The sequence below is a fragment of the Ixodes scapularis genome, unplaced genomic scaffold, assembly GCF_016920785.2.
Source record: "Ixodes scapularis isolate PalLabHiFi unplaced genomic scaffold, ASM1692078v2 PGA_scaffold1__304_contigs__length_218370807, whole genome shotgun sequence".
NCBI classification, from domain to species: Eukaryota; Metazoa; Arthropoda; class Arachnida; order Ixodida; family Ixodidae; genus Ixodes; species Ixodes scapularis.
In genome coordinates, this window is record NW_024609846.1 from 118,653,831 (window position 1) to 118,666,130 (window position 12,300).

Genomic DNA, 12,300 nt, shown 5'->3' on the forward strand with positions numbered 1-12,300 from the left:
ATGCCGCGCGCCAAGTAGGCACCGCGGCCGTAGCACAACGGTTATCACACTTACCTCCCACGCGAAGGGCCAGGGTTCGATTTCTGGCCGCGGCTACGCGTTTTTGTTTACACTGTAATGTGATGTTCTAGTGAATTCGAGAACCGTCTAGCTGATTCGAGGTTAGGATGTTCTCCGCGTCGAGCCTTCTACATCGAACGCTCCAGAAGCCAACGCGTGTACAAAAGCGGCTCCGCCTGGCAAGCAGGATTCAGTTTTCGCCTAGCGTTCGACTCTGCTGCTACGCCGACTTCGACGCCCGCGACGCTCCGTTATTATCTTTTGTACCCTTTTATTTTTGGCACAAGTTCGCCACATTAAACGTTTATTTCTTTCTGTTTATTTAATGTTCATTAGTCACCACCTGTGACAATATTTCTCCCCTCCCTAAAATGTATTCTTGTATTTGTATTTCCAAAGACTTTTTGCCTCTTTTTAAAATGTATTTCCGATACGTATCACCATAAATTTTTATAGATATATTGGAGACTTGAGTATCTTAGCAAATATTTTCATCCATCCCAGTATTTGTATTTCCAAATACATTTCTGAATATTTCTGCCCAACCCTGCAACGTAATGCCGCTGTCAAGTGACACTTTTAACGTTTAGGAATTGGACGAATGGAATGGAGCGACTCAGCCATTCCAGGAGTGGGAATGGGCCCAGTGTCCCCATTCCTAGGAGTTGAAAGGAATGGAATTATTGAAAACTCTAATTCCCCGGAATGGAATTGGAATGGAATGGGGGTGGCCATTCCGCAACACTGGTTTGTATGTATTTCAAGCGTCATCAAATCATCAAGTACGCATATGCAATAGACCGTGCCTCAAGCGACATTTGGAAGAAAATGGTGCCGCAACACTAAAATGAGCGGCTACGGAGCGGCCCCTGGAAAACAACTGTGGTGCGGCTCTCGCTCGTGGTCTCGTGGTGCACCTTTCTCAAGCATTCGCCAATAGCGGTTGTCGGTTCTTGTGAGAAACCCCTAGCGCGATTTTTATCTACCGACTTTGGCTCACAGTGCTGGTTTCACTTCCTTGCTTCTGTCGGCTGCCTCACATCTTGGTCATTTTCTGGCCCATGTTATATTTGCAACAAACAGAAAAAATGCATGGGCTGTGGCGTATCTTAACGTAAGAGCTCGCGCCATATTACATTTAATTATCTATCTCTCTAGAAATGCCATCCTTTTTTTCGCATTCGGTGTGTGCGTGAACCAAGGCCGGCGTTGATGATGATCCCGTGACAACCGTGAATGTGGTAAACCAACTCAGCTCTGTGATTCTATGGCGTCGCGGAGCTCAAAAGGCAAAAAGACGCCAGTTCTGTCGAGTTACCGGTTTACAAGGCTTCTAAGTAACGTCCTTGCACCATGTCGGTGCGCACTCTACTTCCTCTTGCAAAAACCGATAGTACACAGTTTACGCTACAAAAATAGCAGGGCCACCATATTGACAGCTGGTGCGACGTCAGTGCAGGCCATGAAAACACTGCGCACGTGCCTTCGGTTTCGCTTGCATTTCCGGTGAAATAAAGCCTTGATCGAGTACATACATGCTTTGACACGCGCTAGATTACAGCTGCCATTGCTGACTTTATCTTCTCCATACTAAGCCATTGAAACGGGCATTGATGGGCCTCTTCTCAAAAGCCAATTCTGGGAAGGACACAGTAGAATCTAAAATTACTATAACCTGGCCTGCTGTGTTAATAATGAAGTAAAGTAATAGGGATAAGAGAAACCAAAACGCTAGGTATATGTTATGGCGGCTGCCATGCGCAATTGCCCAAAGATGTGCAAAAGCCCGTGTAACAAGAAAACACTTAAGAAAAAGGGCCACTGACTAGCCGAAATGTATTATAAGGGCGCTACAAGGCATCAGAGTCAATCCAGCAACGTGTGCTGGTCTGCACTTCGATCTTGGTGGACTTCACGTCGTCGTCGTACGTGATTTGGCTTCACAGTGTTTTTACCTTCTCAAATATTACGGAAGCGAGCACCACAGGAAGGCGTTCGCGCGCTCGTGTACCTTGAACGTCGATAAACGCTGGGCACGGGCACTCTTCGCTTCTGAAATCCCACAGAAAGTTGACCCAGAGAAATTAAGTTTTGTCGATCGTCACCAACATCATTCAAAGTGGTTGTGTACTCCCTCAGAAAGAACGACTGAGCCCGCCAAGCCATTATGTCGCCTGCTAGTAAGGCAAAACCTGTTGCGAAACTTCATTATAGGCTTCTGACTGCGCTTTATGTTGCTGAGACGATAAGAAAAGTCTTCACGACTAAAAATTATTTACTTTTTGTATCAGACAGTTTCTAATCTCACGTTGAGCTCCAATGCATTTGCCCATAAAAATGGCCCTAGCAACGGTCTGTATGGAGCGGAGCGCCATGTTGTGACGTCATCACTTACAGGGTCAATTTCACTTGGCCCTATTGCATTGGAAAGGACCACGGATCATTTGGCATGTGGGCAACCTGGTCCAATGCTTTGGATCCTTATGTTTCCCACAACTTTTGCTCAAACAAATCAGGAAATTCATATTTTTCCTCGTTAGCTCTTGGGGTGGAGAAAGAAAACGACCTTCGAAGCAAGTAATCCTGCAGCAACACACCTCGTGAAGCAGTGGCGGATCCAAGTGGGGAGGGGCGGTGGGGGCGATCGCCCCCCCCCCCCCCCAAACACCTCGCCAGGCAACCCCCCCCCCCCCCCCCCGGGGTTCTTCGTCAGCTCGAAGAAAAAACGTAATCGACGCGAGGGACAAAAGATTGAAACAGCGGTGGGTGGACGCGCCTGCTGGGCGCTTCCAAAGTGGGGTTTATCTCCGTCAAAGTCACGGCACATCTTCCCTACAGGGACGGCGCCAGGAGTTTCGAAGTGAAGAGACAGTGGGGAGGCGCACCAAATATCAGGGTCCTCGACTGAAGGCACACTTCCAAAGAAGGCCAGCACGTCGAGCCACGGGGGGAAAATACCTTCAACATATCTAGTCCCCTTTCTCTCTCTCTGTCTCTCTCTCTGTCTCCCTCTCTTTCTTTGGAGCTTGTCTGCGAAACATTTGTGCCTTGAAAGCTCCCATACGCAGACGCCAAGCAGCCTTCCTCAAGGGTACAATCCTATACACAGCAGATTATCCTTCCTCGCTAGCGGCCGCCTTTTCATCACTTTTCGTTTGATGGTTTCTTCGTGGTTCTGGGCTTGTCTTTTGGCATGTCTTTTTTGGCTTGCTTTGAGATGCTGTCGCCCACGGGCTCACTAAAGGTGTATGCTCATTGCCAAGGGAAGTGCGGAAGGGACGTACCAGGAGGAGACGTTCCAGGAAGGGGATGGCATCTGCGAACTACAAATGAAGAGCAGCCCAACATGCCTCCGCCCGTCAAAACACATTGGCATCGTGCCGTTTTGTCGGTTTTCAGTTCTGTTTATACCCCATACTACCAATACTAAAAAACAAAGGTCAAAATAGACTAAATACGCGCAAAGATAAATGTTGCTGTCGCCATTTTCGCAGGGCACCGTCCCGATGCCCCGCGAAAATGGCGACGGCGGGAGTGTACGCATGCGCGGAAGCTTGCTGGAAAAAGGTCTCGACTAAGAGAGGAAGCAAATGCTTTGGGTACAGTGTAGTCTGGGTCTGAGCTTCCCTTGAAGACGCTCCGGACTTCCCCACGACCTTGGCTTAAACATAAGCCCGCTTTCGTCCTCGCTTCCATCCCTCACTGAAGATCAGCGCCGCAGCGCGGAATACAGAAAGAAGCCGACGAGCGCCAGAAGGGGGAGATGTTTCCTCTAATGGGCTTCATACTGCCTGCGGTACGACTTCTTGTGGCGGGAAGCTAATAAAAGAAAGATAAACGGTACGAGCACTCTAAAGGCTGGAGGCTGCTTACACGGGGTCCTGAAGCCGAAGCCGTAGGCACTTCTTTGTATACAATGCCGTTTCAACTACCGGTGGCGGGACATATTTCAGGAAAGGCGCCCGCTACCCCTTGTCTCCCCTTGGCGCCGTCTTTACTTTTCGAGTTAAACGCGGCTGCTGTGGATTGACGGCAGAGCTTTCGCGCGGCTTTGCAGGAGCGAATATGTGTGTGTCGAACGGAACAGAGGCGGGGCTTGCTGGTTTGCAACTGCGGCATCGAATTCCCTAACTAGGGACTTGGGGAAAACGAGCCCTTTCAAAGATGCGACTATACATAAATTAAATAGACAGTGCCTGTGCCCGTTCGAGTGAACACCGACTCCCCAACATCCATGCTCCAGTCGTGATCGGCCTTTAGCCCAGTTGAGATTCGCCGACCGGACAACCGCTCTGCCCCGTTATATCTCTGCATCTGTCCTCTCGACCGCGACGAATGAGCTAACTACCCAGAAACAAGTAAGTGTTCTTTTCATACAGAAAATATCCAGACGAAGTGCAATTGAATATAATTTGGAAGGATCCACCTAAGTTTAAAAGTTATAGTTGCCGAACTGCAACATGCTTTCAAAAATATTCAACAATTATCCGCTTTCGTTCTCTCGAGTTGCATCCAGAACACGTGAAAACACGAGTTTGGGTTGGCAATACCGCATGTGCTGCGCTCTGGACATTCCAAAAATACGGCGAACAACCGACGAACTTGCCTGGCAGCGTTCGTTTCGCTCGCTGCGTCAACAGTGTTTTGACGCCGCGAGCAGTGTCGAAGCCGCCGGGCCATTTTTGTCGCTTTTTTGCAACGTACTCGCTCCATTGAAGCAACCGGCAACTATGAAAAGTATGTTTTAAAACCACGTTCTGCATTTTGGCACTGAATAGAAAGTTCTAGCTACTATATACCAAGCTTAATCTCAAAGAACAGCCGAGTTTTAGATTAAAAGTTTTTCGGAATGTCATTAGCTGCATGAGCTTCCTCCATATAGTTGGCAAAGGTTGGCTCTCCGTACATGCTCTGCGGGTGTAACGAGAATATATAAATATTCAAGCAAAAGGAGCCCAAAAGTTGTAGCCCCGCCGGGGATATCTGAGCCATCAAGTTACACTGTCTGCAATTGTCGTAGCCGCTATAGCCCCAAACATACATCCCCAGTAGTTAAACTTCTTTTTTTCTTTCTAGCGCGCTGCCACGCGAATGGAGTAATCCAGTTTCCTATGAACTACAAAATTCCTTGCGTTATGGTGTTCAAAAAGGATAGTGCCACCACAATTTTCTAGATACTTACCTCTAGCGTGGTCACCCGAAAGGTTTTAATTCAGAGTTCCTCCCCGACAGGTAAACCGATACAAAAGCTCTCAAGATCTATATTATGTTATCAGAGTTTAGTAAAAACAATAACTCCACAAAAAATATAAACACTCCCCCCCCCCCCCCCGCCGTTTTACACCGAGGAACCGCCCCCCCCCTAAAATGGAAGTCTGGATCCGCCCCTGTCGTGAAGACAGTGAACGAAATTGTCAGAAATATTCTGATCCCTCCAACAACAACGACATGCGCATGTGTAGTGGAGATGGCACCACGTAAACATCTAAATTGAAGAAATTATATATATATAACGGGCATGGTGGCGGGAGGCCGAAGGCGTGGGTATAAAACTGAGATGAAAAAAACCCTTAGTGAAAACAGCAACGGACGATTTATTCTTCGACGTTTCGGCCGGATTCCGGCCTTCGTCAGGAAGGCCGGACTCCGGCCGAAACGTCGAAGAATAAATCGTCCGTTGTTGCTGTTTTCACTAAGGGTTTTTTTCATCTCAGTTTTATATATATATATATATATATATATATATATATATATATATATATATATATATATATATATATATACGAGGGGTGACCAACAGTTCCGGGACTGATTTTAAGTAGTGATGCGCGCGCAGCAGTCAAAGTAGAGAACCTTCGTGTCTCATTATACCAAAAGGTGTCGCTCTGTGACCATTTAGAGCTGCGCTACTCTAGTTTGTTTGACCACATGCACGAGCATGATGGCGATCTTTTCGTACACTGCAAACCAAGGCGAGAACCAACATCAATTTTACGTCAAGCTCAGCAAACCTAAAACAGAGACCTCTAAAATGATCTAGCAGGCTTATGTAAAACAAAGTGAGGTGTGCGAGGTGTTTTGAGTGGCACTCGCGCCTCAAGAATGGCAGAACGTCACCGAAGTCAAGGACAGGTCGGATAAAGTCGCCCTAGCGCTCTTCGTCTTCCAGCGATGTTCTGCCGTTACTGAAGCGCGAGTGCCACTTAAAACACTTCGCGAAAATCACTGCTTTCTTACACAAGCCTAGTGAATGATATTGAAGGTTTCTGCTTTATATTTGTCGAGTTTGACGCAAAATTGATGTTCATTCTCGCTCTGGTTGTAATCTATAGTAAAAAAGCCATTGTGCCCATGCACGTGGTCACGAAAACTCGTGAAACGCAGCTCCAAATGTTCACAGAGCGGCGCCCTTTGGTATAACGAGACAGAAAAATTCCTTCCTTTCGACTGTTGAGCGCGCATCATTGTGATGCCCTCTCTTCTAAGGCCATGTTTTAAGTGTGTGAACAGAAAAACAAAAATATGCAAGTGAAATGCAAGTTATGCCTCCATACAACGAAGTTGCTCTACGCCGGCAAGCGAAAAAGGGGAAAGATCAAGGGGATTAGAAGGGTAGGGTTCTTTTTACGCTACAAAATCAGTCCCGGAACTTTCTGATCACACCTCGTATATATATATATATATATATATATGATTGCGTAACTATGCCCACCCGACAGGTTGGACCAGTACTTAGGCACCTTTACAGCGATGATTTTCGGACCCGCCTGCAAGTGATAGCTGTGCTCTCATCGCTCTTATGTTATCTCACGCTCTATACAATACGTTTGGCTTTTTCTTTTTGTTGCGGTCTTTACGCAGGTCATTCACCGGGACGTTTTATTGCAGTCGTGACACTTTCAACTAGATCAACTTGACTTGAGGTTGGGAGATGTTTTATTGACTGTTGGAAGTGCACGGAGCACACGACGCTCCACTTCGATGGGGTCCAGCCACCCCCACGACCAACGGCCGAAATCCATCGTTTCCACAGTTCCGCGAACGTCGGAAATCTAAGAAAGTTGCTGATCGATTCCTGTTATCGTAAAACTATCTGCGTGTAATACGCCAAGGGCTTGCCGGTGATAGGTTACCTTCGCTGAAGAAAAGCCAGCTCGATTGCGGCAGCCGACCACGCTGCAAGCTCCCATCCCGTAGCCGGAAGAAATTAGCGTCCCGGCTATGCCAGGCTTTCGTTTTCTTCATTGGGATTACGGCGATTGCCTGATCGTCCCGTATACCAGCAGCGGTTTGTCGTCTGCTCGTCATCCGCCTGAACCGCTTGCTTGCTTGCTTGCTTGCTTCACGTCTAGCCTTCGATCCGATAAAAGCTACAAGACGGAGCGCGCGCAAGCCTGTGAGAAATCCTTCTGCAATCAATCATCCATCTCGCACGAGACATGTCATGCGCACTAATTGCCAGATAGATCTACGTTCACGTCGGCCACAAAATCGTTTAAACGTTTTTATGGCTAGGCTTCACAAATATTGCAACCTACTCCCTCCTATAGACAGTTACAGGTTAAGAAGGTAGCGGCAAATGCCCCTCAAAGGGAATCAGATATCCCTCCGCCACCTCCGCATCCAATAGCGTCCCACCGTTTCCGTGACGTCGCGGCCAACGCGCGAGGAGGGTCTTGCCTTTTTGTACATATTTGCTTTATCTTTCGGCTTTGACTTAGCATTGTGGAAGCCACGAGAGGGAGATTAGAGTTCTTCCCCACCGACGGAAACAAATACGACTTTCGGGGATTAGCTTCCCCCCCGATGGATACAAAGGCTGCTTTCAGGGGCTCGGTTCCCTCTCCGATGAATACAAAGCTCGCTTTCTTAAAAAGTGGGATCGGAGACAAGTGGGAATCCATTGAAGCGGAAGAAGGAGCGTTTCCAGTGAGCTCTTCTTTCGACTGCGGAGAGATTGGAAACGGGCGCATCACACTTGTGGGAGGAGCTTCTCCTACCTTCTTGACTTGTAACCGACTATAGTATTTATAACCTCCTTCGGAAAGATAGATGACGAGAACTCCGCGAACCAGCTTCCGCTGCTTACAAACAAAAGCCTTCTGGTCAACCACATCGGCGCTTTCACGCCTTCACTGAAATCGATACAACTATGAGATGGGACGTATTTTCAAAACTTATTGAATGACATCTCCGGGTATTTGTACTATCCTCTAGACCTTCCTGACGGTCCGGTTTTCATTTTCAACCGCGTACGCTATAGCACTCAACTTGCATTTTTGAAGTATCTCTTTCCTGTGTCCCCGGCGGCGGCATGTTTTAGTAAAACCATCTGCTAGCGCTACACGGTGCCCGTGTAGCTTTCTCGGAGCGCGAAGAAAAATGAGAATGTGGCGACCGGAAGTTGACGCCGGTTGCCGGAACTTTCAAAGTACTACGTAGTGACATAGCACTGCGATGGATGGCGCTGCAGCCGTCCTCCACGCTTCCTAACGCCCTGGAACGTTGGAAGAGCAGGCCATCGGCAGGCTCCATGGTTCTTCTCTCATAGCAAATAGAGAGTTTTAGTAGACCGTTCCGATAACTCCCCACAATATTTCTTGTTTACCTAATAAACAAGAATTATTGTTCCGTTTCACATATGCCCAATATGAAAATGTTCTCTTTTACATAAGACATTCTAAAATGCTTCTTTGGATAGGCAGGTTCATATATCAATCGTATAAGGCACTACCTAATAAATTTAATGTCTGGTAGAGTTCTCATAAACATGTGAAGTTTCTTTATCTTTCTATGTGTTCACATATTCCTCATATCCCTTGTCATTTAAAGGGTTCTAGAATCATGTAAGATTTCTTCAGTGGGGTTTTCGCATACATCGTATCGTTATCAGCTTTTCTTATCGGAGTTAACGGAGCAATCTACCAAAACTCCCATTGTAGACACGGCCTAGCGTAGAAGACCCCTGGAAAGAAAAAGAAAAATTTCAACAGTCTGGTTGGGACACGCGTGTCAAAACAATTCATTTTACGCGGAAAAAAAAAAATTCAGAGCGAAATTGACGGTGTGAGACGCGATTTAGCTTGCAGTCACCTCGTTTCCACTTGTTCTCTCTCTCGGCATTGCGGACGCGTGTCTACATTGAGTTGATCGGCTTCGCCTTCACGACCGAGATGGTCATTCCGGAATGACCCGTGACGTTATGAACTTTGCGCGCTGAATTCCAAATAAATTTCTCACCGTCAATACTGTTCTAAAAAAAGTTTTTTCGCGTAAAACTTATTTTTCGACAGGCGTGTCCCAACCAAACTGTTTAAAACAAACATTTTTTTTTATACATTTTTTTTTTTTTTAGGGGTTTGTTAAGGGCTGTCCTTACAGAATGCGGTTTGCTCTTACTTCTGCACGACATTTGTCGGACGGTGTGGAGGTTTTCTACGGCTTTCAAAGGGAAGTGCGACCGTTTGCTTGCCCCCTTGAAAGTGGGTCATGACTTAGCCTGCTGTGAAGGCGGCAAATATCTCTCTTCATCTTTCAGACTGGCCGCGAATATTAAAACGTCTGATTTAAAAAAAAAAAAAAAAAAGAGAGCTAAAGGTTTTTTCGTGATATATTTTATTATTATTTTACAACGACTCGTAATCTGCTTAATATATATATTGGGCTATTTGCTAGAGGTTTAAGAGTTTGCAGAACTATGCCTAAATACGACGTACCGTGTAACTGTACAGTGCAAATATTCTGAAGATGGCTTTCTGTTGAAAGAATTATAAGTGATGCCTGTCTTTCTCAATCTTTTTACGACTTCAAATTCAGTACGATTCCTGTCTTCTCACCGTTGGAGTTACGGTGGGGATCGTCTCACTGGTGCTTTACTGGTTCCTGGAAAATGCGAGGCTTCACAAAGCGAAGCAGCCTCCTGGCCCTTCGAGTTCTTCCTTATGGGAAAACTGGTCGCTCAACAACCATGAGTCCTTGCAACGGAAATGTAAGGAATGCGTAAAGATCTACGGACCAGTTTTCAGGTGAGCTGAGACATGAATATGTTTTGTTTCAGAGCACAGCTCTTAGGCGCCCGTTTCCGGCTTGAGCGGCGTCGACGTCGCCGTCGCCGTCGGCGTAACCATGAAATTATGTGCCCCCCCCCCCCCCGAAGTCACGTGAGCCCCCCCCCCTGAGGTCACGTGGCCCCCCGAGGTCACGTGACCCCCCGCTTGAGGAGGAGGGGGAAAAGGGAGGAGGGGGAGGAGGAGTAGCAGGCAGGATCACGAGGTGGAGGAGGGAGGACGGGTATACCTTCCCCTCAGTACGCTTCCCTCCTCCTCCTCAAGAGCTGCGCTCAAAGTTCGGTGTTACAGGGAGTTAGTTGTAAACGGCTTTAATTTTTTTTTTCCCTTATATTCACACAATTTCTAGCTCGGTGTTTTCCGTCCATTTTCTTGGTTGTAGCCCTAAAAATAAGTTGAGTTACGCGGGCCTTACTTACAAAAAGACAAAAGCTCTAAAAAATATTGATGTGCTCCTTTACTACGACATTAGAATAAGTATAGAGATATTATTTTAAAAAATCAAATCCCAGAAAATGTATATCATACAAAATGACTCAAATAAACTATTTGCAACCGTATTTTTGCCATACATAACAAAATCGTTGTACGTAAATTACGTTTCTCGGTCGGTGAATATCGGTGCAGTCGTTTATTTAAAGAAAATCATACTGCTCCTTCAAAATATACATCGTTGGAGCTTAATTTAAGTCAAGACGCAGCCGATGCTATAAGCGAGAGAATGTGGGCCTGAACAGTGCCTGCAGTCCACGAGCGCACGTGCTTGGCGGGGACGCTGAAAGCCAGGAGCTCGCGCTTGTAGCATCAGGTGCGTCTGAACTTAAACTGAAACGAAGTAGTGAAGGCGCTTTGTTTTCGCTATGGTCACGTGATTTCTTACGCAGCCAATAGGAGCAAGGCGCGCCCGCGATGAAGCCTCGCTGCGGCGGCTGCAATGTTCTCTTGCTCGTGACGCTTCTGCGCTTCAATTTTGAGTCTCCAGTTTTTACCAAGAAATATCTTGCTTTAAAATAGGTGGTCTTCCCACAGCGCGGAGTAAACTTTTTGTCTTTGTATCAGACAGAAAGATAGAACAGTCACCGTTATTATGCAATTAAATTGACAATTTTCCAATACCCATCGCTCGATACAAAACGTGTGTGTCTTCCGTTCGCGTGGAGCCATTCACGAGGTTACTAAATTATTTTCCATACCTGGCGCTGTTTGCTCTTTGCGAGCTCAGAGATGCTGTGGGTTTTCTCTATGCCGCATTGCATTCAATTTGTAATTTTTGTTTTCATTAAAAATTGCATAAAATATTTGGTGGCCAAATCTATTGCACGTGAAACGTGTGGTGTCAGTCCGAATCCTCTGGGATTGACGTCTACGCTCTCGGCGGTTTTTCTCGGCTAGTTTAGCGACTGGCATAACGCGTTAGAATGTACTATCGGGGAAAAATTAAATGCGAACAAAAGAGCGCGTGGCTCGCGGTACAGGCTGCGCCGCCTGGAAGTGAGCCTAGGGGTGAGAGAGAGGTGGCCTACTCAGATGTGTTTACGCCCTTCGCTCGGACGCTCCCCAACCTTCGGCAGTGCGCCTCTTAGTGCGCTGAAAGCTATCACCGCTATCTTTGCTCGCTCGGCGCGTGCGGCGCGAAAAAGCTCGCCGCTAGTAGCAGCTAAAGCGCGCTCAGCCAGAGCGCGCTTTAAAGGCCGACGACCAGATACAAGATTCTGCAAAGCAGAAGATCCCCCTCACCCTGGGGGAGGAGGAAAAAGGCAACGGTGGACAGGGTCGAAAGAGGGAGAAGAAGAAGCGGGGGAAGGCGGAAAGAGTGAACTGGTCGTTGGTCTTTAGCGCGATCCAAACCAACGCGTTTTTGTGCGCGCGTAGGTCGCGCGCTTCCCGCAAAGTGCGTATTTCGTTCTGTTCTTGCTGTTTCCGGCGCGCTTTCTGTGTCACAAGCGTGCACGCTCGTTAGGACGGTCCGCTTTCGGGCGAGCGGAGAGCACCTGCGCCAGACGGCGAAGAAACGCGGAGCCGGAACTGGTGCCCTCACCTGAATGGCCGGGAGAGGAGTGCCCTACTACGTCACAGCGCGTTTTCGTGCGCGTTCAGAAGAAGTTGAAATCACCCAACTTTCTTATGCGCGCACAGAAGGCGCAAGGAATCAGCGCGACATCACGAAATACTC